We start from the raw sequence: 24,555 nt of genomic DNA on the forward strand, positions 1-24,555 counted from the left end.
AAACACGGACCGGCAATATTACCACCCCTGTAACAAATGCGTCCGAAAACGGCCCTAGAAAACAGCTTGGCTGCATTGCCCCTCCCCACACACCCTCCTTATGCCCCCACCGCCCCCCGGGGCCGGCCGAGCAGGTGGCCAATGCTGGTTTCGGTTCCCAGTCCGGCCCTGGTCTTCATCAGGACAAAATGATTACGGGAACATCCAAATGAAGAAGGGTTGCTGCAAAATGGGTACTCAGGTATATATCCAATAGGTAATCAGGCATGCCACTTGAGGTAAAAAAAGAAGGCACAACGTAGAAATAAAGCCTGTAATGCAGACACTCTTTTCTCGTGCCCCTCCATGCAGTGATGCTCCTGGTGACAGGATTCTCTCCTTACAGCCTTTATTTCGACATTGGGCTACTTCTGAGCACGTTTATGCACATTGCACTTGGGGCCCTTTTCACTTATCATGTATATTGATGAGGCTCTACACTTAAGCACATGTCACTATTAAGGAACTCAGACCAGCCTATGTAGCGCTCCCTGCTATGCAAAGAAACACACACAGGCGTTCTGACATAAACAAGCAGCGGGGCGCAGGCCTTTGAGTTGGCCCTGAAGGCAACGCAGCTATGGGAAAAGACCCTCCCTCACAATTCTTTTATATTAGTCTTAAATAAACAATTAAAGAAGATCTCATGGAACAGGGGCAAAGAAAAACTCAGCAAAAGAGGCCACGCATGAATGTCTATCAACTCCTATAAACAGCCCCGCCCACAGTCTTACTTAACAGTTTTACTCAAAAGCTACAGTAAAACCAAGCTCCTTTTTCTACGCTTTGGCAGTTTTCAAGGATTGACTTCCAGAAATGTATCATTTCTGCATTAAACAAGTTAAGTGTCCTGATTTGCCTGATCCTATTACCATCTTTGGTGCAGATTTACGTTCCCTGTCGCATCCCTACAAATCAGCAGGGATGCACCAGGGAAGATGCGTCACTCAAGTTTGCCCTTGCGCCACAGCAGATGCACCGCATTTACAATGCGGTGCATCATGGCGCAAGGACAAGCAGATGCGTGACGCATCTGCCGGCGTAAGGTTTGGCGCAGTGCTGAAGTTGTGTCGCAAGCGCGACGCAACTCCAGCACTGTTCCAACCTGCCCTATCCTTAACATGGTGCGTCACGCCTTACGCCTGCTTGAAGCAGGCGTAAGGATTTGACACACCAGCGTCGGAAAAGTGACTGCGTGAAATCTTGTAGATTTCACTGCGTCACTTTTCCGAGGCTTTATCTGATGTAACGCCCACCCTGCATACATTAAACCTGACGCAGGTTTAATGTGGTGCAGAGCTTTACAGCGTGACGCATCTCCCTAGATGCGTCACATTGTAAATCTGTGGCAGCATGGCGCTAGCTTTGCGCCGCCACTGCGTCACAAAAGTGACGCATCGGTGGCGCAAAAGTGGCGCACGGGGCTTATATATCTGCGCCTACGTTTCCATCCCACTTAAGAATAACAAAAGACGGAAAGTGTCGCATTCCTACATTCCTTGGTGCTGAAAAATATTCTGAATTTATTATATAGTTAATTTATGTGACCTTTGCTGTGAATTAGGAAACATTTGACATCCTACAGCTTTTCTGTTCTGTTCAAACTCCATGTACCTCTCCCGCCCCTCACGCCAGCAAGCAAGTCGCATGGTTCGCATTATTTATTTCACCTTGCAGTTAGTGAAAGGAAAAGGAAACAGAAAGCTCCAAGTTATAGCGAAAAGATGTGGTTTGTCAGGAGACCCTGCCTGACATTTGACCACCTCTGTCTTTAAACAAACAAATCCCGAGTGATAATTCAACCTCTAAAGGACTCTTTACCGCTCATTCTCCGGAACAGCTGCATGATTATTTTTGGTCCCTGCAGCACCCTTACTTCCGGTGCTCCTGCTAGAAGGAAGCTCAGAGAGGCACGAGAATCAGCTGGAGTGATACGTATTGGAGAGTGAGCCCCCCCCCCCCACCCCAGATGCCCCACAATCAGTGGTAGAAGTGGGCGGGATCGGAGGGGAACGCCGTGCCCCTACTTTTTTAATTCAACACAGTCCGTTCCCCTACTTCTGTATTTTAAAAATGCGTTCCAGGACGGCAGGAATGGTCCGAATTTAAAAATATTGTGCGATCGTCCAGCCCTGTGTTTTGCCCATTAAGGAAGGCGTCTGCAGTTGTCACAACCTCCTCCCTCTTCTCCTCTGTATCTGGGGGCCTGCAAAGAAACACTTCAGCAGTAATTAACCAGTACGCGAAAACGGCTACCTTTGGTGGCCCTGCTGCTAGAGTGTGATTTACACCTCATTTAGTGAGGAGGCCCCCTGCCTGCCCCCACTGTGACCAATACAATGGTCACATCAGGATGCCTTTTAGGTACCACCCTTGACCTCGTCTGCCCTTTATTTTCGGGCTCACACAGACTGACGACGCCACAATGAAAGGAAGAGCACTCCAGTGTAGAATTCCTGGAAGTTTAAAAAACAAGCATTTACAATGCAATAGGTTTCGCATTTTCTAAACTTTAAACTATTGGTATTGTAAATGACAATACCTTTTATTATTGCAGGATTTCTTTAAACATAAATAAAAGGCATTGTCATTTACAATGCCAATAGCTCAAAATCTCGCGAATGCGAGACTTATTGCATTGCAAATGCTTGTTGAAGTTTGTTTGATAACATCTGCAAGTTATGGATTATGTTGGGTCGAGGTCAACTACATTACTACTCAATCCAGTTTATTTTTGCTGGCTACTGGAAGTATGTGATTGTGCTGCTGAGGAGATTTCCCTCATAATTATGAATATGCTGCACTTACATAATAATTGACCATCTCCGGCATATTATACTGCTGTGAACCAAAACAATTTTGTTTCTAGCTCGAGCCGATGTGAGATTCATGAAAGAAAGCGCCCAATGTGGTGTCGCAAATTGTTAGACATATTGGAAAGCTTAACCAATCAACTTTAGTTACTGATTGCAGCATTCGGATTATATTACACTGGTACTAACAATGTGAAATTTACGCCCTGGCAGAATTCATTAGTGGTAAAATAACAGCATGGGAAACTAATAATGTTACAGGATGCACTGTGTTATACCGCATAAGTTCTAATTTTAATTTAGACAAGTATGCTTTATAACCCGGAACTCCTTCGCCCTTCTACGCTGCTGTATCACCATAAGTCAAATGAGTGACATCTTCTGCTGTCCTTCTGGGACACGCACTGCTTTCTTAATGCATCTTGGTCGCGGTTTGCGACACTCATAGTCACCCTCACCTGCTTAGGGAGACCAGCAATAGCCGGTAATCAAATATATTTAAAGGTGGGCCCGCCGGGGTATAATAGTAACTAGTCCAGCTGCATTAGTATAAGCAATAAATGCATTCTGGGATATGTAGAGCTAACATTAGCACTGCAAATTAGGTTGGCTTGTAAGTCCGTGGCGCACTGTGTCTAAACTTAAATATGGTCCGTGGAATTTCCGGTGCCGTTTCACCTGGAATTCACTATCATTTATCATCATAAAATGTTATTGGTCAAATCAATGTTATCTTCCCCAGCCCAGCTGAGAAACAGGAATACATCGAAGCTTAGAAACCTTGTTAGGAGTGCAATTTGCAAAATGCGCAGATAGAGTATTGCGTAACATTGTAGCATTTTTATAGCGCTTTTACCAATCTGTGGGAGCATATTCCCCTAGCAGACCTTAGAAGGTCTCCATAGACCATAGAAGCCCTAGTCTCTTAGCACCAGCAGGTGAACCCTACTAAAGGCCAGTGTGGGTTAAACTTGAAGGCCTGTCCACCACAATCCATACTGAAGTTCACCTCCAGTCTTGCGGGCAGGGCTACGAAGAAGCACACCCTAGATCAACAGTGACTTTGCCACTGAGGTCCCAGGAGCCTTGAGGCCAGTCCGCCTCACCGATTGGTGCCTCCATTGGCCTTGTTCCCGCAGTAGTAGTGAAACTCACCAGGGATCTGCAACGCAGGATTTTCATGCACACCAAACTATCTGGCTCATGCATCAACAATGCCATTTGCGATTCCTTATTAGCGAAAAATAAGGATTCGCTAATAAGGAATAGCAAAAGGCTATGCATGTAGAAATCGCTTACAAAATAGCGATTTCTAAACATTCCTTAATTGCTACTCGCAAATTGCGAGTCGCAATTAAGGAATACCTCCCCATTGATTCCTATGGGCCTAGAGGCCCATAGGAATGAATGGGAGGACTTTCTCAATTTGCTAATCTCAATTAGAGAATCGCAAATTGCTCATGCTATTTCAAGGGTGCCAGGGCATCAAAAAGGACACCCTGTTGCACCCCCGAAATCTGCATATGAATACATCTTGCACACACACATGCCCCAAGGGCATCTGTGTGTGTAAAATGGAACTTTGAAAAATGCACTTTAGTGCATTTTTCAAATTTTTTGCAAATTACCATGAAGTTCAACTTCATGGTAATTTGCTCCCCCTATTAGCGAAATCGCTAATTTTTAAACTTTCATGCATTGCATTTAAGGAATCTCAATTTGGGATTCCTTAAATGCAATCGCAAATTAAGAAATTGCTATTTAGAGATTCCTTAAATAGCGATTATGCATCCCAAATGCAAAAATACCGGTCGCAAAGGGGCAGATTCTGCTAATCTGCCCGTTTGCGAGCAGGTTTGTCGTTGATGCATGTGGCCCTAAGGGGCATATTTACAAGGACCTTGCATCCTGTTTGCACCACGGAACGTGGTAAATGCATGATGCAAATCTCTAAGTGATATTTATGAAGCCGCTCACAGCCACTTTGCGTGGCTATGAATGGTTTCATAAATATGGCGTCATGCGACACAGCAGAAATCGCCGCTTTGCCTTCCTCTGCACAAGGGACGTGTTGCGGTGGTGATCCCATGCAACTCCCATGGTTTTTGATAAATTTCTAGGTTTACAAGGACTTGTAAACCTGGGAATGTATCAAAATCGTACGCCTCCCCAAGGGAGGCACAACAAGGAGAAATATCTTTATTTCTCCCAGTAGTTTTCTCTTTCTATATGTGCAGCACACATAGAAAGAGGAAAAAGCCTCAGGATTGTTTTTGTGCAGAAAGGTGCCCCTTCCTGCACAAAAACAATCCTGCATGCAACAGGGTGCCTGCATTGGCGCTAGGTTGAGAAAACGGCGCAAGCACTGGGGGAAAAGACAGAAATGGACCGTATTGGATAAATACGGGGCATTCCTGCCCTTTCCCTGTGACACAGGGCAGCATAGCAAAATAACTAGCTGTGCTGCCCTACGCCACAATTACCGTATATATACCTCTAAGTTAACAAACTTCACGATCTCTCTGCTTCATGCACAAGTTCTTTTAACATGTGCAGCCTGCTTTGGGGCCACTGCAATTATGCAGCAATGGAGGACAAATTATGTTGCAGTGTTGACTACATTATGCAGCAAAGAAAGGCCGCAGAGTATTGTGTGGGACATTTTCTGACACTTTATTAATTTGACTTTTTTACACATACCAACAGTCTCTGCAAAGCGTTTGCCTCATTAATACCAGTTAAACATACAGGTGCAGCAGTGAGAACGGAGAAAAGTCAACCTTTGGAAAGGGCATTCTACTTCACAGCAACACAAGTCACGTGTTTTGAACGGTGTGAGCTACAAACAATTTTTTTGTTCAAACCCTCAGATTATGCAGCTGATGGTGTATTATGTGGCAAATATGGCAGAGCTTTAATTATGTGGAAAACATTTTCAAACTAGGATATTTTGCCATTCATGTTTGAACTTCCTCATGCAGTCTCTGTTGGGTGGTATTTCTAGACGCCTACAGTGCTTGTGGAGAGACAAAGGACGAAGGTGTCTAATAGTGACTGCAGAGGATAGTAGCCTGTAGGGGAGAAAATAACTGATTGAAAGAATCTGAAGACCACTACCTATTTCTGACTCAACAACTGCTTGAGTCTCATAATTTCAGAATTGATATATTATCAATTCTCATTGCTAACTAACTTGAGTAGTAATTACACAAACTAATAATATAATAATTGTATCTCTTTCATCTGATATTGCTTAAAGCATCTGCAAAACCAACAGGTCTGGGTTGTTTTAGGCGTATTTATATTCATTTTTGAGTGCTATTTCTAGATACAATAACAGGAAACCAGGAGGCATCTAATGCTGGCTTCATGACATTTTGTGTGAAGCACATAAAAAAAGTAGGACTACAATTTTGCATTGCCCGAGGGGCACAGAATGATGTAATCAACAGTGTTTCCCAACATGTGGTGCCTCCTATCATGAATTTAAATCCAAATTTTATGTTCAGAAATGGTTAGAAAGAGGGAGGAAAAGTGCTGATGAAAGAAACTTCATGGCTCGGAAACAAATGGTATCTGGTTCCGCTTATAAGCATATTTAGGACATTCCGTGATTGAAAACTTATCCCACATTGTAAATGTATTTTAATGTCATTAACTCATATATTAAACTTCAAATAAACGTGTATCCATTTGTTGTATTAAATAACGTTATGAGCTGTAGCTGGTCAGTAAAATGCCAAACATACAAAAAATTGGTATGTTTTGCTCTTTTTAGCCAGACCTCTGACTCCGCCCACTGACCCAATCCTCTGGTTATTCCCGCCTCCTGGTGTTCCACCCACAGTTCCCCTACTTATTTTTTCCCACTTCGACCACTGCCCACAATGCGCGCCTCAGAGAAACAAAGCCCGCGAGCTGCTTTAGAGGCAGCGCGCGCATGACCAGGGGTCGAGCACGGCTCCCAGGGCGTGCATTCACAGCGCCTACAACATAATTATTAGGTATTATTTCTACACAAATGAAAGAGCATCACCAGAGCCATGTGGAGAGCTGAGCCCGTATTACCGTTAGGGCGCACATTCCATTTTTACGCCATAGCGCACTTTAAAGCAGGTGCGTCGGCTGGAAAGTGCGACCTATCAGTAAGAATGTGTTGCCAGTGGTGGCTGGCATTTAGTGGCTGGCATTTAATGGCTGGGGGAAGCAGACGGGGAAGGTTCGGCATGTTCTGCAACCAGGCTGTAATGCAGCCTCGTGCAGAACATGCAAGGTGCTCATGACGGTTTGGCTGGCCTGAGAGGAGTGGGCAAACCACTCCTGCCTTGCTCTGTGAGCAAAGCAGCCCCGCCCACCCTTACCCAGGTGAGCAAGGACGGAAAATAAAATAAAAAAAACAGTGAGTTATTATCATTTAATTTTTTCCTTGTTGGCCTGCTCAGTGGGGCGACGTTACTCCGCCTCAACGCCACTGTGTGCTGTCCTCAGGGGCAGCCACAAACTTGCGCTGACCCCAGGGCAGCACTTTCAAGACAAACAGGAGCAGATGTTCTATGTTTCTCTGTGCAGGCGGCAATCCACCTGCACTTTTAAAAAGGATTATAGATCCCCTTACAGGTGGGCGCAGTAAGTGACTGCACTCACCTGCAAGGGAATGTCTGGGGGGGTCCCTGGAACCTCCTTTCATACCTTTAGAGGGCTGTATTTGTAAGGCGCAGCATGTGCACCAACTTTTTGTGGTGCACTTTCAGTGCGCCTTCTAAGAGGCAAAGTGATCCCCTCATTTGCATTGTGCCACGCCCCCATGCAAATGAAGGGGCACTCTCTAATGATAGCACTGGTGCTGTATGTGCGCCAGCTCTATCTGTATTACAAAAGGGGCCGCATAAGCATCTGCGGCCCCTTCTGTAATGCCAAAGTGCCCCAGGAGAGCATAAAGTGGGCATAAATGACCATTGCATCCCGGGGACACTTGTGTAATACGGCCCCTGGTGTCAGCTTTGTATAATGGAGCGAGGATGCTAGGCACAGTTAGCCAAAGATAGACAAATGGCACTGCACTCTTAGCTTGCACTACAGTAATGCAGTGCTGTGCTCCACAGTTTTGTTGTAGTGCCACGGTACCACGCAATGCTACAATTCCACAATGAGGTAGTGCTATTGTAAAGCACTAGTGTGCTATGCTGTGCTGTTCCACAATTCTACATTACTGTGGCGCTTTGCTATGCGCACTTGCCGTCCTATCCATAGTGCAATGGCATTATGCAGTGCTACTTCAGTGCTCTTAAACAGTGCTAAGGTGATGTGCTAATTTGCTATGTCACAGTGCTTTACTTTCGATCTATGGTTCCAGGGGCGTAGCTTGGTCAGTTAGAGTGGAGGGGGGGTGTGAGCTTCAGATTTCACAAAAATCATGCTAGTTAAAATACATTATATTAAAGCAGGGCAGGAGGGGCCCTTAATAGGAAGGGAGAGGAGTGCCGATTGTGAGGGGTACATATACCTCAATATTTTGTAAAATATACATTTTTAAGACCTTTAAAACAGAGACAAGAATGGTTGTGTGAATTTTTGTTTGCATGTGTATGTAAAAGTCCCAGTGGAATCAAATCAGGTGTTTGTTAAGCGTGACTACTCACCCATAAGGGTCTCAAGGCGCTGAGGGTGTGTGGGGGGGGGGGGGGGGGTTCACAGGTTCCAGTCCATCAAGGAGGGTGTCTGTCGAAGAGCCAGGTTTTGAGGTTTCCTGCGAAGATGGGGAGCGATGTTCTCTGTCTGAGGTGGAGCGGAAGGTTCTGGGCCAGGCTCTGGCCGTGCAGAAGGAGAAGGAGCGGCCTCCCGATCTGGTCTTTCTGGTGCGGGGGACCACCGCGTAGGAGAGCTGGGCTGATCGTAGGGTCCTTTGGGGTGCGTGGAATTTGAGTCGGCTTCAGGTATGCTGGTCCGGTGTCGTGGAGGGCCTTGTGAGCGTGGGCTAGCATCTTGAAGGTGAATCTAGCTTCGATGGGGAGCCAGTAGAGTGTGCGCAGGTGCTGGGAGATGTGGCAGTGTCTTGGCAAGTTGAGGACCAGTCTTGCGGTGGCATTTGGGATGTTCTGTAGCTTGCAGGTGAGGTTTTTGTTTATTCCGGCATAGAGTGCATTGCTGTAGTCGAGCCTGCTGGTGACCAGGGTGTGAGTGAAGGTCTTTCTGTGTTCAAGGGGGATCCATTTGAAGGTCTTACGCAGGAGGCGGAGGGTGTGGAAGCAGGTAGACGAGACGGAGTTGATCTGGCGGTCCATTTTGAGCTCTGAGTCCAGGATGATACCCAGGTTGCATGCGTGGTCCATGGGGGTGGGCAGGCTTCCGAGGGCGGGGGGCTACCAGGTGTCGTTTCAGGCACCTGGGTTTGGGCCCATGATGAGTACTTCCGTTTTGTTGGTGTTTAGTTGTAGGCAGCTGTTTTTAATCCATTTGGCGACGGCTTCCATGCCTTCTCGAAAGTTGTGTCTGGCAGTGTTGGGTTCATTGGATAGGGAGAGGATGAGTTGGGTGTCGTCTGCGTATGACACAATGTTGAGTCCGTAGGTTCTGACGATGGGGGAGAGAGGAGCCATGTAGATGTTGAAGAGCATAGGGCTGAGGGAGGACCCCTGGGGGACTCTGCAGGTGGTAGGTGCAGGATCCGGGAGGAAAGGGGGGAGTCTGACCCGCTGCGTTCTGCCGGAGAGGAAGGATCGGATCCAGTCGAGGGCTTTGTCTTGGATCCCTGCATCATGGAGTCTGCGTATGAGGGTGCGGTGAGAGACTGTGTCGAACGCCACTGAGAAGTCGAGGAGGATGAGGGCTGCTGTTTCTCCTTTGTCCAGTAAGGTACGGATGTCATCTGTTGCGGCGAGGAGGGCGGTTTCCGTACTGTGGTTTTTTCTGAAGCCAGATTGGGAGGAGTCGAGGATGTTGTGCTCTTCGATGAATGTGGTGAGTTGGCTGTTGATAGCTTTCTCGATGACTTTCACTGGGAACGGGAGCAGGGAGATGGGTATGTAGTTTTTGAGGTCAGTGGGGTCCGCCGAGGGTTTCTTCAGGAGGAGGTTGATCTCAGCGTGTTTCCAGTCATCAGGGAATGAGGCGGATGCCAAGGAGTGGTTAATGGTGTGGCAGAGCATAGGTGTGTTGGTGTCAGCCGCTCTGTTGAAAATGTGTTGGGGGAAGGGGTCCGTGGGGGCCCCGGAGTGGATTGACTTCATCGTCTTCAGTGTGTCTTTGGTGGTGAGGGCTGTCCAGTTGTCGATCGCTGGCTTCAGGGTGTCGGAGGTGGTTGGTGAAGGTTCAGTGTGTTGGTTGTCTTCGTCAAATTTGTCGTAGATGCTCTTGATTTTGTGGTGGAAAAAGGTGCTGAGTTTGTCTCAGAGGTATTATGAGGGAGGGATGTCGGTGGACTCGCTGGTGGGTTGGGCAAACTCCTTGATGATGTTGAAGAGTTCTTTGCTGTTGTGTGCATGAGTGGAGATTCTGTCTTCAATTGCTTTTTTCCTCGTTTTTCTGATGAGTTGGTGGTGGGCGTTGGTGGCGGCTCTGAAGTTATTGTGGGCTTCTGTGGATTTGGTGTTCCTCCAGGCCTTTTCGAGGCGGGTACAAGTGTGTCTGGACTCTCGAAGTTCGGTGGTGAACCATCTAGCTTTCTTGGCGTGGGTGTTGTTGTTTTTCTTGAGGGGGGCTAAGGTGTTGGCACTGTCAGAGATCCATCTGTGCATGGTTCGGGCTGCGGTGTTGGCATCGTCGTTTTCCGCGATGGTTGGGGTGGAGTTGCTGAGTGATGAGATTAGCTGGTCGTCAGTGATTCTGGTCCAGTTTCTTCGTGGGAGCAGGTGCTGGTGTTTGTGGATGGTGGGTGTTCTGAAGATGAAATGGACACATCGATGGTCAGTCCATGGGAGTTCGGTGGTGTGGCTGAAGGTGATGGAGTTTCCTGTTGTGAAGAGGGGGTCGAGGGTGTGTCCTGCTGAGTGCGTGGGTTCTGTCACGATCTGAAGGAGTCCAATGTTGTGGAGGTTGTCCAGGAGGGATGTCGTGCTTGGGTCCAGTTGGTTGTCGAGGTGGAAGTTGAGGTCTCCCAGTAGGGTGTAGTTGGTGGACGCGATGGCATCGGGGAGATGATGTCCGTGATGGAGTTGGCGAAAAGGCCGCAGGGTCCCGGGGGTCGGTAGATGAGGGTTCCTCGAAGGGTGGAGGTAGGGCTGGCCAGTATCTTGAAGTGAAGGTGCTCCATCAGGTCTGTGGGATCGTCGGAGAGTGTGCTCAGGCGGAGGGTGGATTTGTGGACGATGGAGATTCCTCCTCCCGGGTGGGTGGGGCAGTCCTTCCTGGAGATCTTGTATGTGGTGTTGGTCTGAAAAAAACCTCCCTATATAAGACATAAAGCACCTGTACCCAACTATTACTAAAGAATGCATTTATTAGCAGAGTGTAACACCCATAACACCCTCCTTGAAGCCACTCCTTTGTATGGTTCAGCGATATGGTTGACTGCTGTACTGTACAGCTCTGTTCTGTGATGCAGTGCTGTGGTCCACTGTCGTGCTGTAGCACCATGGTTCAGGTATGTGGTGGATGACTGCTGTGCTGTACTCCGATACAGTGCTATGCTGCCATGCATCTGTACTATGGATGATCCTATTCTTCAATTCTATAGAGTGCTTGACTGATGTGCTTAAGTGCTATTCCACAGTTCTGTTGAGCAGCTCTGTGGCCCATTGTTGCTCCAAAGTGCTGTGGGGTAATGCACTGCTGCAATGTGGTGCATTGCTGCAGGTTTCTGACACAGAACCAACCAGGGAAAACTTGGATTTTGTGTTTTTTATCCTCAGAGGCACTGAAGGTTTATTAAAACAAACAGCAAGGAGATGAAGTTTTATAAAGGAGTTCGGAAGTGTGTTCCATTAAAGAAAATATTTGTCATGGATGCTGTTGGTACGGAAAAGTCCCTCGCATGGTGAGGGGCTTTCACCGCTGCCCTGAGTGCCCCAGGTGCAACTTGTTTCCCTGGTGCTAATTTTTGTTATCATCGGCGAACATTGATCGAGCATGTGCACCATGACATATCCCTGTCCCACAGGTTGTGGTCTTGTTGGCTAGGGAAGGGTGACCAAAGCGCTAACCCCATAGCTGTGAGAGGCTACTGCCATTACCAGGAGTTACGAAGTACAAGCACATTGGTGGTAGCATACCGTGAAGTGATTAGTAGAAGTAAGAAGGCCTTGTGTACTGTGTCACTGAAGTGAGGCCTACAGGCTCACTCATATAAAGTTCCACTGCTGTTTACTTATCTTGCACTTGGCCTACATCAGATTACAATGTAGCACTGTTCAGCGCATGCGTAGTTGCATGTGAGTGTGGTTTGCATGTGTGCCTGTGAATGGTACAATACATGGAAGACTCTGGGGTCCATTTTGGGAGACCCAGGGCTTACTTGAGGAGCATGAGGAGAGAGGAATCCCAGGACAGATTTGAGGATTGCTGAATTCCTGTGAGTTGGGTGGGACACACACTGGATGAAAGAGAGGCTCTTCAGTAAATTTCAAAGGGTTCACTTTGAGTCAGGGAGAGGTCACTGGAAAGTGGATTGGGCTCATCTCAGGATGCAATGGAACTCGTACAAGAATCATAAAGAGTAGGGCTGGGGGCCGTGAGTAACATTTCTGATGCCCATACCAGTGTGGCTGACATCCATGTTGGCACCTCTAGTCACTCTCATGGCCTATGTTGTGGGACTATCAGTTTTGAAGTTGCTCCTGCTCTGATAGACTGCTTTTCTGGAGGTAGACCAGAACAGAGGAGTGGATACTTCAAAAGGAAGCAGACCCCCAACACAAACTTCAAAGACTTAGACCATACATCACATTAGGTGGCTTGAAATGGACTATAAGAGGAGGATCTCAAGGTCCCCAAATTTGCCAACTGTCAAGCAGCAAGTTGGGCTGTATGACTTCTGCCTGTGACCAATGATGGGGTCCGAGGTCTTCCAGTCTCTCAGCTGGATGAGGAGACCTTACAGAAGGAAATCCAAGGCCACCTGCCCCTGGAACACGGAGTGCCAGTGCCTGCCTGCTTGCTGAGACCAGTGTGCACTGTGAGGAAGAGGAGAGCACTTGGAGGAAGCGAGGCCCAGTGGGGGATGCTGGCAAGCGGATCCCTCTAGCGAGGTGTGAGGAGACAGCTGCTGTAAAGATAGGGTTGTTGCACATGAGCAGATTCAAGTCAGTGACCCCATACGCCAGAGTGGGCCGCTGTGAAGTTATCATGGTTGCACCGATCAGGCCATCGCACGTGTGCAGAGTGAAGTTGGCAACCCTATAAACCAGAGGGGGCCACCCTGAAGTTTGCATAACTAAATGCTGATTGGGCTGTAGCCCTTGTGCAGAGTAATATCAGCAACCCAGTATTCCAGAGAGGGCCACAGGGAAGACTGTATAACTGCCATGCCAATTGGGCTGCAGCCTGTGTATGGAGTGAGGTCAGCAACCCCATAAGCTAGTGGGAGCCACTGTGAAGATGACATTGCTGCTGTGCTTTGATGAAGAAGGTGCATTGCGTGGTTTCACTGTCGTCAAAATGAGATGATGCCTTGGTGACCTGTGCGTGCCCGAGCCCCGACTGAGGAGCAGAACCTAAGCGATTGTCCTCACCCACCAGTGATAAGGATCAAAGGAACTTACTGTCTCACCAGAGGAAGCTTAGTGTACACCCATCCTCTGCCCGACAGAGCAATGAGTGCTGCTCACCATCAGCAGTTGCTGCTATATCTAAGGGTCAAAGGCTTCTGGAGACTCTGGTAGCTCATCTCTTAGGAGTGGGTAAAACTGATCTCAGGCTGGAAGGCCATGGGGTAACTTGTTCAGCTGCATAGCACTTTGGGCGCTGGAAGACTGTTCATGTTGAAAGACTCGGAGTGAGGGTCCTGAAACTCTGTTTACCAGTGGGGCTTATCCTGAATGTCGCCTATAGTGATTGGAGAGTAACAACTGCAGTTACTGGGAGGAAGTGGGACTCAGGAACCTACCTAAAGAAAACTAAAGCCCCAACCCCAGGGGACTGTGAATATTGCTTGTGTATGCTGTATTTTGCTTAGTGTTTTTATATAAATTCTCCTTTTTTCACAAAAGCAAGTATTTGGCTAGACAGTCATTTATTGTTGCGATTTAATGTATTTTGAGTTGTGAGCCTGTGCTCACCACCCTGCGTCTACCTCCCTCCCAGAGAAGTCTTGGACTGGGGCTACCCAAAACCAATCCAGGCTTTGCTCTCTGCTACATCTGCATGAGAGCAAAGCAAGGATTGGTTGAGGCAGGTGAACCCAGCACCCCAACGGAGATTGGGAGTTGTGATATGTTCCTCCTTCCTCCCTAACCGAGCGCTGGTTTGAGGCCTGAAGTTCTGATGTCGGGTTGGCCAGTCAGAGACCTGTCCAACCCAACAACTGCAATTCAGCTAATGCTGCCAGCATTGCCAAACACCTGGTTTGGAAAATCCCTCCCTGCTTTAACACCGCCCCCGTAGGCCACACTCTACAGAGCAGTCAGGGGCCCCGTGCTTGGGGGGATCGTCAGTTTTATAACAAGGCACTGGCACAGCCTTCCTTTTTAACATATATGTCACCCCTAGGGTAGGCACTGGACAGCCCAGAGGGCAGGGTAGAATGTTTTTAAAAAGTAGGACATATAACTTTAAGTTTTACATTACTGGTAGTGACAAACCCTTACATTCGTTGTTCACTACTGAAAGGCCTACCTCTCCCATAGGATAACATTGGAGTTACCTTAGTGCATTTAATAAGTTGTAAGTTCCAAATGTAAGCAGGTATCAGTTCATATTTGGTGTCTTTGGAATTGTAAAGAAAAATCCTATCGAATAGCAAAGTCTGATTTTTAGTTACAATTCTGAAAATACCCCTTTTAGAAAGTTTGCATTTTCCTGTTATAGCCATTTAATACCTGTATCCTGTCTCTGGGTCACATGACTGGGTGTAGTGGACAGTTGGGCTATGTGTATTCCTCCGAGTCAGTCACACACAATAGAGAGCTTAGGTGTGCCTGGATGGGCCATCACTGGAAAGACGGGAGGGCGGAGCTGTGTACAGTACAGCTCTACTTACACTTGAATAGTCTGTGTCCTGACTCCAAACAAAGGACTGTATACCCTCTGTAGTTATTCTGGAGCCAGGACAGGGAAGGAAGTAGGCCTAGGGACATCAGAGGTAAACCTCTAGAAGCTTCCTCCACTACAAAGGAAGGCATGGTTATAAATATTAGACCTCAGACACCATCTCTTCAGTACACTTCTGGACCTGTGGATACTCAGCATTCTGTCCAATTGTTCTTCAATTGTTCTTTTTGCATTTGTCACCCTGAGTAATGTAAAATCACTTATATAGCGCATGGCTACCCGTAGGCATCCCAGCGCTTTGGTACAGAGTGAGCCAAGGGTTAATTCACATCACATTGTTTGACCGCGTTAAGTTCTGGGGAATAGAAATGTTTTAAGTTGCTTCCTAAACTTAAGGAAGGTAGGTTCCAGTCTCAGGTGATCCGGGAGAGAATTCCATTCTTTTGCTGCTTGCAGGGAGAAGAGTCGGCCGCCTGAGCGGGCTCGTTTTATCCTCGGGATAATTGCCAAATTATGTTCGCTCGATCTGAGCTTACGTTGGGGCCTATATGGGCTTATCATGTTTTCCAATATGGAAGGACCTTCTCTATGTAGGATCTTATGTGTAATACATAGTGATTTAAAACGCACCCGCACCCGCTCCTTCACCGGAAGCCAGTGGAGCAATCTCAAGGCTGGCTTCGCCGATACATATCTACTAGTGCCCGTTAAGATCCTAGCAGCATAGTTCTGGGCTACTTGCAGAGTTTTAAGAGTGGAAGTTGGGGCCCCAAGATATATGGCGTTCCCGTAGTCGATTCGTGATAAGACCAACGCCTGGACTACGGTCTTCCTTGCTGTCTCAGGAAGTTGGGGCAAAATTTTGCGTAGGGATTTCAGTATCCCATGACAGACTGCAGATGTCTTTCTGGCTTGATTCTCAAAAGATAGAGCATTATCGAGCCAGAAGCCTAGGCTCTTTATTTCTGTCTTAGGTGATGGTATAGCACCCATACTGGAAGGCCAGGTAATATGGTCGGGAATATCCTGTCTGCCTAAGAGCATCAGCTCCGTTTTTCCTCCATTAAGTCTCAATTGAGACATGTTCATCCAGTTTACCACCGTCTCCAGACAGTTAGCCAGATTGTTCGTCGGTGACTCTATTTGTTGCAGAGAGAACACCAACTGGGTGTCGTCGGCATAACTTATTAGTTGGATGCCAAACGGGGCAACCAGTTCTGCTAACGGGGCCATGTACACGTTGAACAGTGTGGGGCTGAGGGATGAACCCTGTGGTACCCCACACTGTAACGGTAGCAAGCGGGAACAGCTATTGCCCTCAAACACCTGGTAGTATCTGTCCTCCAGAAAGGATCTAAGCCACTTCCAGGCTTTTCCGGTGATCCCCAAATTCCGGAGTCGAGTCAGCAGCAGATGGTGGTTAACTGTGTCGAAGGCGGCGCTGAGGTCCAGAAGGATAATGGCAGCGCTGCCACCTGCGTCCAAAATCCTTCTGGCCTCTTCCACCACCTTCAACAATGCTGTTTCCGTGCCTTGTCCCCTTCTGAATCCTGTCTGGGATGGATGGAGGAGGTTATACTTCTCCAGAAATGCCGCTAATTGGATGTTTGTTAGTTTCTCAATTAACTTCCCCATCCCGGGTAACAAAGATACCGGGCGATAGTTCGCTAAGTCTTCGGGGTCGAGGTTCGGTTTTTTAATTAAAGATCTGACCATAGCCACTTTCCATACCTTTGGGACCGTAGCTAAATCCAAAGAGACGTTAACCATCTTGGTTACCGGTTCACTAATGGCAGGGAATGCTAGATTGAGAATTTTCATGGGGGCTGGATCTCGTGGCGATCCACTTTTAATGCTCCCCATCAGGGAGGGAAGAAACTCTTCCGTAAGGGGGGCAAACTCTGAGAGTATTGGACATTCCCTTCTTTCCTCCCAAGGAGGAACCGGGTGGCATACAGTAGAATCTACTACCGGAATAGTCTCCAGAATCTTATCTATTTTAGTCTGAAAATAATTTGCCATGTTCTCACATCTTGTGTTCAACTCCCCTGCTATTACAGGAGGATCCGGAATTTTATTAAGAAGCTTTACGATCTTAAACATTTCCCTGGGGGCATTGGCGGCGGATTCGATCTTGTTTGCAAAGAAGGCCATTTTAGTAGCGATAAGAGCGTTTTTATATTTCTTCAGTAAGATTTTATAGCTGAGCTTCCTGTCAGTACTAAAGTCCTTCCTCCAATGACGTTCCGCCCTTTTGCATTCTTGTTTTAGCAGCCTTAATTCTGAAGTGAACCATGGATGCTTCAACTCTCCCTTCCTGATAGTTGAGGGTTTTTTTGGGATAAGTTTGTCCAAGGATTGGGTAATCCATTGATTAAAGTTGTTAGCAGCAACCTCCACGTTGGAATAATCCCCAGGCTTGCTGTCTTCTAGTAGTCCCCTCCAGTTGTCCACATCAAGTTTGGACCACGGTCTTATTAACACTCTATCTGAGGAAGTGGAGGTACTCATTCTGGGTATTCTCCAGTGGAAAGGGATCACCGAGTGATCCGACCAGGGGACACGATAAGGCTCCGAGACCTTTATGGTTTCAACATTAGTGAAAATAGGGTCAAGGGTGTTGCCTGACTTGTGCGTGGAGCTCCGAACCCTCAGATTGAGGTCATAACTCTCTAGATCATTTTCTAGGTCTTTCGCTGATCTATCCTCTGGGTTGTTAAAGTGTATGTTAAGGTCTCCCAATAACAGGAAATTCGTGACCGTACAGACCCCTCCTATCACCGCCTCCAGCAAGCTTTCCTGAAATGAGCCAAGAGGGCCTGGTGGTCGATAGATCAGAAGCCCTGTAAGTGAGCTCTCATCTGAAGGGTGGAGAGTGAAGTGAGTGCTCTCACATCCCTGGATATTCGTATTCTGTAGACGGCAACTTATGTTCTCCCTGTAAATAATTGCGATCCCTCCCCCTATTCTTCCTGGTCGGTCTTTATGCTGTACTCTGTACCCTAAGGGTAGTGCCTCGACCAGATCTGGGGCAGAGTGTTCTCCCAGCCAGGTCTCCACCAGAAACAGGACATCAAGGTCACTAGAAGTAATTAGAAGTGAGATTTCCTCCTTGTGTCCAGGCAGGGATCGGCAGTTAAGTAAAGCCATCCTCAGGTTTACCGACGGTATATATTCGTCGGGTACCTGTTCCGACATGAAGAAAGGACACCGATTACAAACATGGTGGCCTTTCGTCAAGTCTAATGAATGTAGACATCGGGGAGAGGTCATTCCCTTATATCCTAGTAACTCAGTGCGAGAGTATACTCTTACCTGCCCGGGGCATCCAGGCTCAAGGCTCGACCGTGCGCGAACGGGCGCAAACGGGCTTTCCTCTGGCGCTCCTCCGGCGCTCATCAGGCGCTCCCGCTGCGCGTACCCGCTGCGCGTCCTCATGGCCCGGTTAAGAAGGCTCTCCTTCCAAGCATCAGAATGCTAGAGCGCTACACCAAGATGTAGGACGGGTATGCCCAGACGTTGGTCCCCTGCTCCCCATGTCACTGGAGTCAGGCTATACTGGCTGATGAGGTTAGGCCCAGATCTCTGTACTGGGGTGAATGTATGACATTATTATGCATGCTGTCCATTAATTGTTCTTTTTGCATTTGTCACCCCGAGTGGGACAGGTATGCCTGAACGTGGATCCTGTGCTCTCTATGCCACTGAAGTCAAGCTATCCTGGCTGATGAGAGAAACTGGTCCTAGGATGCTTGTTTCCGGTTCAGGGAGAACCTGGCTTGGTAGTTCGGGCTGGACTGTTCCCATGAGGCACAGGGTCAAGACTGATTTGCATATGGCCAGGTGCAAACTGGATTCGCTTGGTGAGCAATCAAATGATGGATTTAACCCAGATCTCTTGACTGGGGGTGAATTTTGATTTGTTCTGCATTCCGTCCATCAATTGTGTGTCTTTTGTTTCCTCATCCTAAGTGCGCCGGGTATGCCCAGGCGTGGGTCCTGGGCTCACCACGCCACTAGTTTCAAGCTAACCTTTCTGATGATGGGTGAACCCCAAAAACCGGTCCTAGGATGCTTGTTTCCGGTCCAGGGAGAACCTGGCTTGGCAGTTTGGGCTGGACTGTTCCCATGAGGCACAGGGTCAAGACTGATTTGCACATGGCCAGGTCCAAACTGGGGTGGCATGGTGAGCAAAATAATGATGTATTTAACCTAGATCTCTGGTCTGGGGTGAATGCTTTGATTTGTTCTGCATTGCGTCCATCAATTGTGTGCCTTTTACTTTTAGAAAGTAGGCACTTTCTTGTTTAACCATCCTGTGTGCCCCTGCTGTTTGTGTATTGATGGTCTGGTTTTGGAGTGACAGGAGGTGGCGATGTGCATCACTGAAGACAGTCACAAAGGGGGGTTGAGGTGTGTCCTGCCTTTCCTGGGTGACTCATTGCTGGACTGAATAGACCATGACTGCATTTAGAGTGGTGGGAGGAGTTTCACCTGCACCTGAATAGGCTGTGCCCCCTTTGCACAATGCTGTGTCCACCTACTGTGGTCATGCTGCACCAGAGAGGACAGACCTGTTTTGGACTGGGCTTAGAGACCCTTGCCACAAAGACAATAAAGAGAAAATGGCGTATAAGTATTGGACCTTAATCCCCAGAGAATTAGATCGCTTATGGACTCAAGAGGAACTTCTGCCAAGGAGAAGAGCTGGAGAGCTGGAAGGAGCAGCACTGCCCTTTGCTGTGTTGCATTGTTGGGTTGGCCTGCTGTTGCTGCTTCTGCCACAGAGAGGACAAAGACTGGAACTTTGATGTGAACCTGTCTGAAGACGAATCTCCAAGGGCTTGTGTGTGTTTGCCTCCAGTTCTGAAGTCTCAGGGCCACAAAGACTTCACCTGCACCCACTGACCAGTACCAGGACTCCTCTGTGGACTCCTGTACTCAAAAGGGCACCAATTCCAAACCCTTGGCCATGAGAATTGTGTAGTTGGTGCTGCAAAGCAAGAAAAACAACTCCAACACTGCCAGTGATGCCGCAACCTGCACCGAGGCCGGGGGCACCCCTTGTGAAGTGCACAATGCACCGCCCCGCCTGCACCGCAGCTCTGATGCCCTTCCACACCTGCAGTTATCGGCCTTCCGGGTGCCAGCGATTGTACCGACACCATCAGTGCCAGCATCACGTTATCGTGGAACAAATAACCAATGAGAGTGACTTTACAAACTCGTCAACTTCACATCACCTCACCAGAACTGACGCCTCACCGCAGATGCCACCTAACTTCCCTGTCCCTAGACTCGCATCCTCACAGACTCAATGCCTTGCCTCCCCAGTGGCAAAGAGGAACCGGCTTTACCTCGGCACAAACACCTCACCTCCACAACATCATGCATCGGCTGTTGACTTTGTTTCTAAGGTACTGTTGTTTGGGGGTCCGTGTGACTCCGTGCCTGACTCCGCGCACCTCACGGTTGGCACCGTACTTTAGAGTTATTCCTGTCACAACGTCATAATAGCCCCAGGTGGAGCTTTTTGTTTCTACAAATGCAATTTTTGAAAAACCGTGATATCTTAATACATCAGTGTTGGATTTTTTTAATTTTGGTCTTGTTTAGTTTAGATAAAGATACTTTATTTTTCTAAACTGATTTAGTGTCCATTTATAGTGTTTTCACTGTGTCACTGCGTGTTTGAGTGCAAATACTTTACACGTTGCCTTTGGGTTAAGCCTATTTGCTTGTGCCAAGCAACCACGGGGGTGAGCTGGGGTTGGCTAAGTGTGTAACTCCCTTACCCTTACTAGAAGGAGGTGTCCCTACTTGGACAAAGGTGCATACCTCTGCCAATTAGAGACCCCCATTTCTACCAAAACCAAAACAGTTAGTCATTTGTTACAAAAACATATTAGAATGAGTTTAATGTAAATCAGATTAAAAAAGACTGTAGGTTTAAATGAGTCATAGCATGCAGAGATTCTTTCATGTAATGAATTACAGTGTGCACAAAATACACATGTTGCCATAAATTCCTCCTTTTTACTGATCATTACTCATTTTATAAAAATAGATCATGCTATTTAGTTTGCCTTTCACCATTGCTCTGGCTGTGGCAGGAGGCATTATGACAACACAACTCAATTGTAATACTTACTACAGTTGAGCAGCTATGTAATTTTATTATTTGAGATGTCACAACTCGACTCTATTAAGAAAAACAAACATTTGCAATGCAATAGGTCTCACATTTATGAGAGTTTGAGCTACTGACATTGTAAATAACAATGTATTTTCTTTATGTGTTGTTTTTAAAACAGATAAATAAAAGGCATTGTCATTTACAATGCAAATAGCTTAATCTCTTGCAAATGCGAGACCTATTGCATTGCAAATGTGTGCTTTAAAAATAAAGTAAAAGCGTTAGGAGAGAGCGTGTCCACCTGCAATAGCAGGCAGGGCAAAGCTGTTTGAGAAAATAGTGCTCAGAGTCTATAATTAATGCCTACTGAGGGACAACACAAGTAACAGGGGGTGTTGCCATGGTAGGTTACAAAATGAGACAAGGAGGGACTACTAAGACTTTTGACCAATGAACAGCCACAGTTTACAGTGTACAATGAAACAAGCCAATGAAAAATGGGAGCAGAAAGTGGGCGGGGCTTCAAGTCCCTACCTCAATACAGCATGCCTCGTAGGGCAGCGTATGCGCTGCCCAGGCTCAACCTAAAAAGTAGCGCTTGGGAAAGCAAAAAATGGAAGCAAAGATGCCAGCCAATCAAAGCGCTGGTAAAGAGACAATGCTCCATGGGAGGAACAAACATAAAGTTGACAAGCTGGGGTCTGAATAAGAAGCAACCAAATGAGATTGACAAGGAAAGCCGACCAATGGTAATCAGTGGGCAGGCTCCAAGCCCTCTAGGTTGTTGATTAAGGCATAATATGCCTGGCAACCGATGGCACAAGGGCTGTCTAGTAGACTCGACCTAAAGAGAAAGGAAAGTCATAGAAGAAGCAAGCAAATGAGAATGGCAAAAAAGCCAATGAACAGTAAGAAATGGGCAGGCTCTAAATTCACTTTATCTTATTGGTATGTCCAAAAGACCCTTTACCCCTATAGACAGCTAAGAGCTCTCTGTTTGGCGAGATTTAAAAAACAGAAATGATAGAGGCCTGAAGGTTAAGAGGGGACAAATAAAGGAATAAAAAAAAAAAGAAAATGGGAAAATAGGCAAAAGAATTAAGAAGAGCTGAAAAAGAGGAAGAAAAATGCATGGACAGTCAAAAGTGTATTTGTAAGCGAGCAAAAGAAACATGGGCAAAAGGAGTAGTGAACGTGAACCCTGCACAAATTAACATCACCGTAACATTTAAAAAGGTCTAAAACTGTATTTGTACCTTTTTGTTTTCATAATGCTTGCTGTCACCACATTCTTGCTGCTTCAGAGCACTGTACAGCAAGCGATGCTATTTCCTTGCTGAATGTTAACCATCTAACCTGCTTTCGACTTGTCAAATGCGGAGACTGCATTGCATGGGTTGAAACCTGCATCCTGGAGGTTATAGATCAATATCTCTACAGCAAGCGCTTTAGCCCACTCAGGCATCTCAGCAGTGTAGGCCAGTAAACTGCAGTTCACATAAGTATGAACTTGGTGCTTAAACCCATGACACTAGTTCATTAGAATATACTTTGCAATTATTACAAATGTTTCCGTACAACTGGATGTCCTCTCGTCGCCACAAATTCTCTTTAGCAGACTGATGTCTTATGTTGTAATTTTAAATGACAGAGGGTCTAGGAGAGGACGTGGAGAGAGCATTGATTGTTCCGTAGGCGTATTATCGACAATCCTGTTAATCAATTGTAGGTAGCGCTTGCTAACAGACCTAATATCCAAGTGGTCTCCCTCTCTAGGCGCAGGAACAGAGTAAGACCTTGTGCAAGTGACGTGCCTGAATTTCAAAACACAACCCTAAATCAGATGTTTCCTTGAAACAAAAGGTCTCTGTACCACAAGGCCAAAGCGAGTTCCCAGAATCCTCCACACTGCTCTCACCCTGTTGGTGCCTGTCCATCCCTAGCCCCTTGCGTCAATATCAACATTTCCCTAATCTTGGTCACCAGACATCTGCGCTTTAACAGTCCCCTTCTGGCAAAGAGCATTGAAAACAAGCTGTTTTGGGTGTGGCGGGCGCAGGATAACAACATACTTTTCCACTGCCAAACCGATCAATCTGTGCCATGCTCACTGCTGCTGCGCTGATCAAAAGCGCCTGGAACTGGAACATGGCATTTTGCTGAGGAAATGAAAGTAAAGTTATGTATGCATGCATGCGCGCTTGCCCGCGTGCTGAAATCTTAAACATGGCAGCCGGGGATGGTTTTTATCACAGTTTATTAATGTTTCAAAAAGCGAACATAATGCAAGAATTAAATATTCAAATGAAAATGCAGTTTTCCACACCTGTTTTGCGGTGAGTGGTGGCAGAAAGTAAAAAAGAGTTCTACCAAACATCATCTGAAGAGGGAACACGTAAGGAAACTGTGATTGGCCTGTGCACCTGAGCCTTGAACGGACGTGACGTATGGCCAAAGTGAACAACTGAGGAGGAACCAAAAAAAAGCGGCATCGGAGTGAGCCAATGGTAAGCAGGAGGCTGGAAAAACGTGGTGGTATTGATGACAACAGGTGTTGCAGACAGCGCATGCGTGCTGATGCTCTACCTAACTAGAGACAGGTTTTTATACTGAGATTGAAAGCTCACAAGTATTATAGTAGTAAAACTTGTTTAATAGAGCATGTCATACTGCACTTTGCTGTTTCTGTGTCCAGGAAATAGGAGCAGCTTCTGTGACCCAATTTAATTGTACCTCATTGTACGGACCTCAAAAGGATAGAGGCTGAGTCTGCCTTGTATCATAATGCCCCGGCAGCCCAATGATCTTACCCATCCAGCCTTTTTTGTGCCCTTTTTTTAAATAAAGATAGAGCTGACACAGTGTTCCAGCTTTTAAAAGACTGTGCACCTGAGCCTTGAAAGGACGTGACATATGGCCAAAGTGAATGACTGAAGAGGAACAAAAAAAAGCGGCATTGGAGTGAGCCAATGGTAAGCAGGAGGCTGGAAAAACGTGGTGGTATTGATGACAACAGGTGTTGCAGATAGCGCATGCGTGCTGATGCTCTACCTAACTAGAGACAGGTTTTTATACTGAGATTGCCCCGGCAGCGCAATGTTCTTACCCATCCAGCCTTTTTTGTGCCCTTTTTTAAATAAAGATAGAGCTGACACAGTGTTCCAGCTTTTAAAAAACTGTGCTTCTAGGTAGATGTAAGGAGGTTCTGGAAACCATACACACTTCTCTGTTTACCCCTATGCTATGATAGGTAATAAACACAAGAAGATGCTTCAGTGATGTGTTCATTGCCTTTCTGGAAGCACAAATGATAGGTATATCTTCTGTCAATCACCCCTTGCACATCTTTTGGTTGCTGGGGATTTTGATGACATGTAGCTCATAGGTAAGTAATGACATCTCACACTGGGGTTGCAAGTGCTTTAG

The sequence above is a fragment of the Triturus cristatus genome, chromosome 4_1 (genome assembly GCF_964204655.1).
Source record: "Triturus cristatus chromosome 4_1, aTriCri1.1, whole genome shotgun sequence".
Lineage (NCBI taxonomy): Eukaryota > Metazoa > Chordata > Amphibia > Caudata > Salamandridae > Triturus > Triturus cristatus.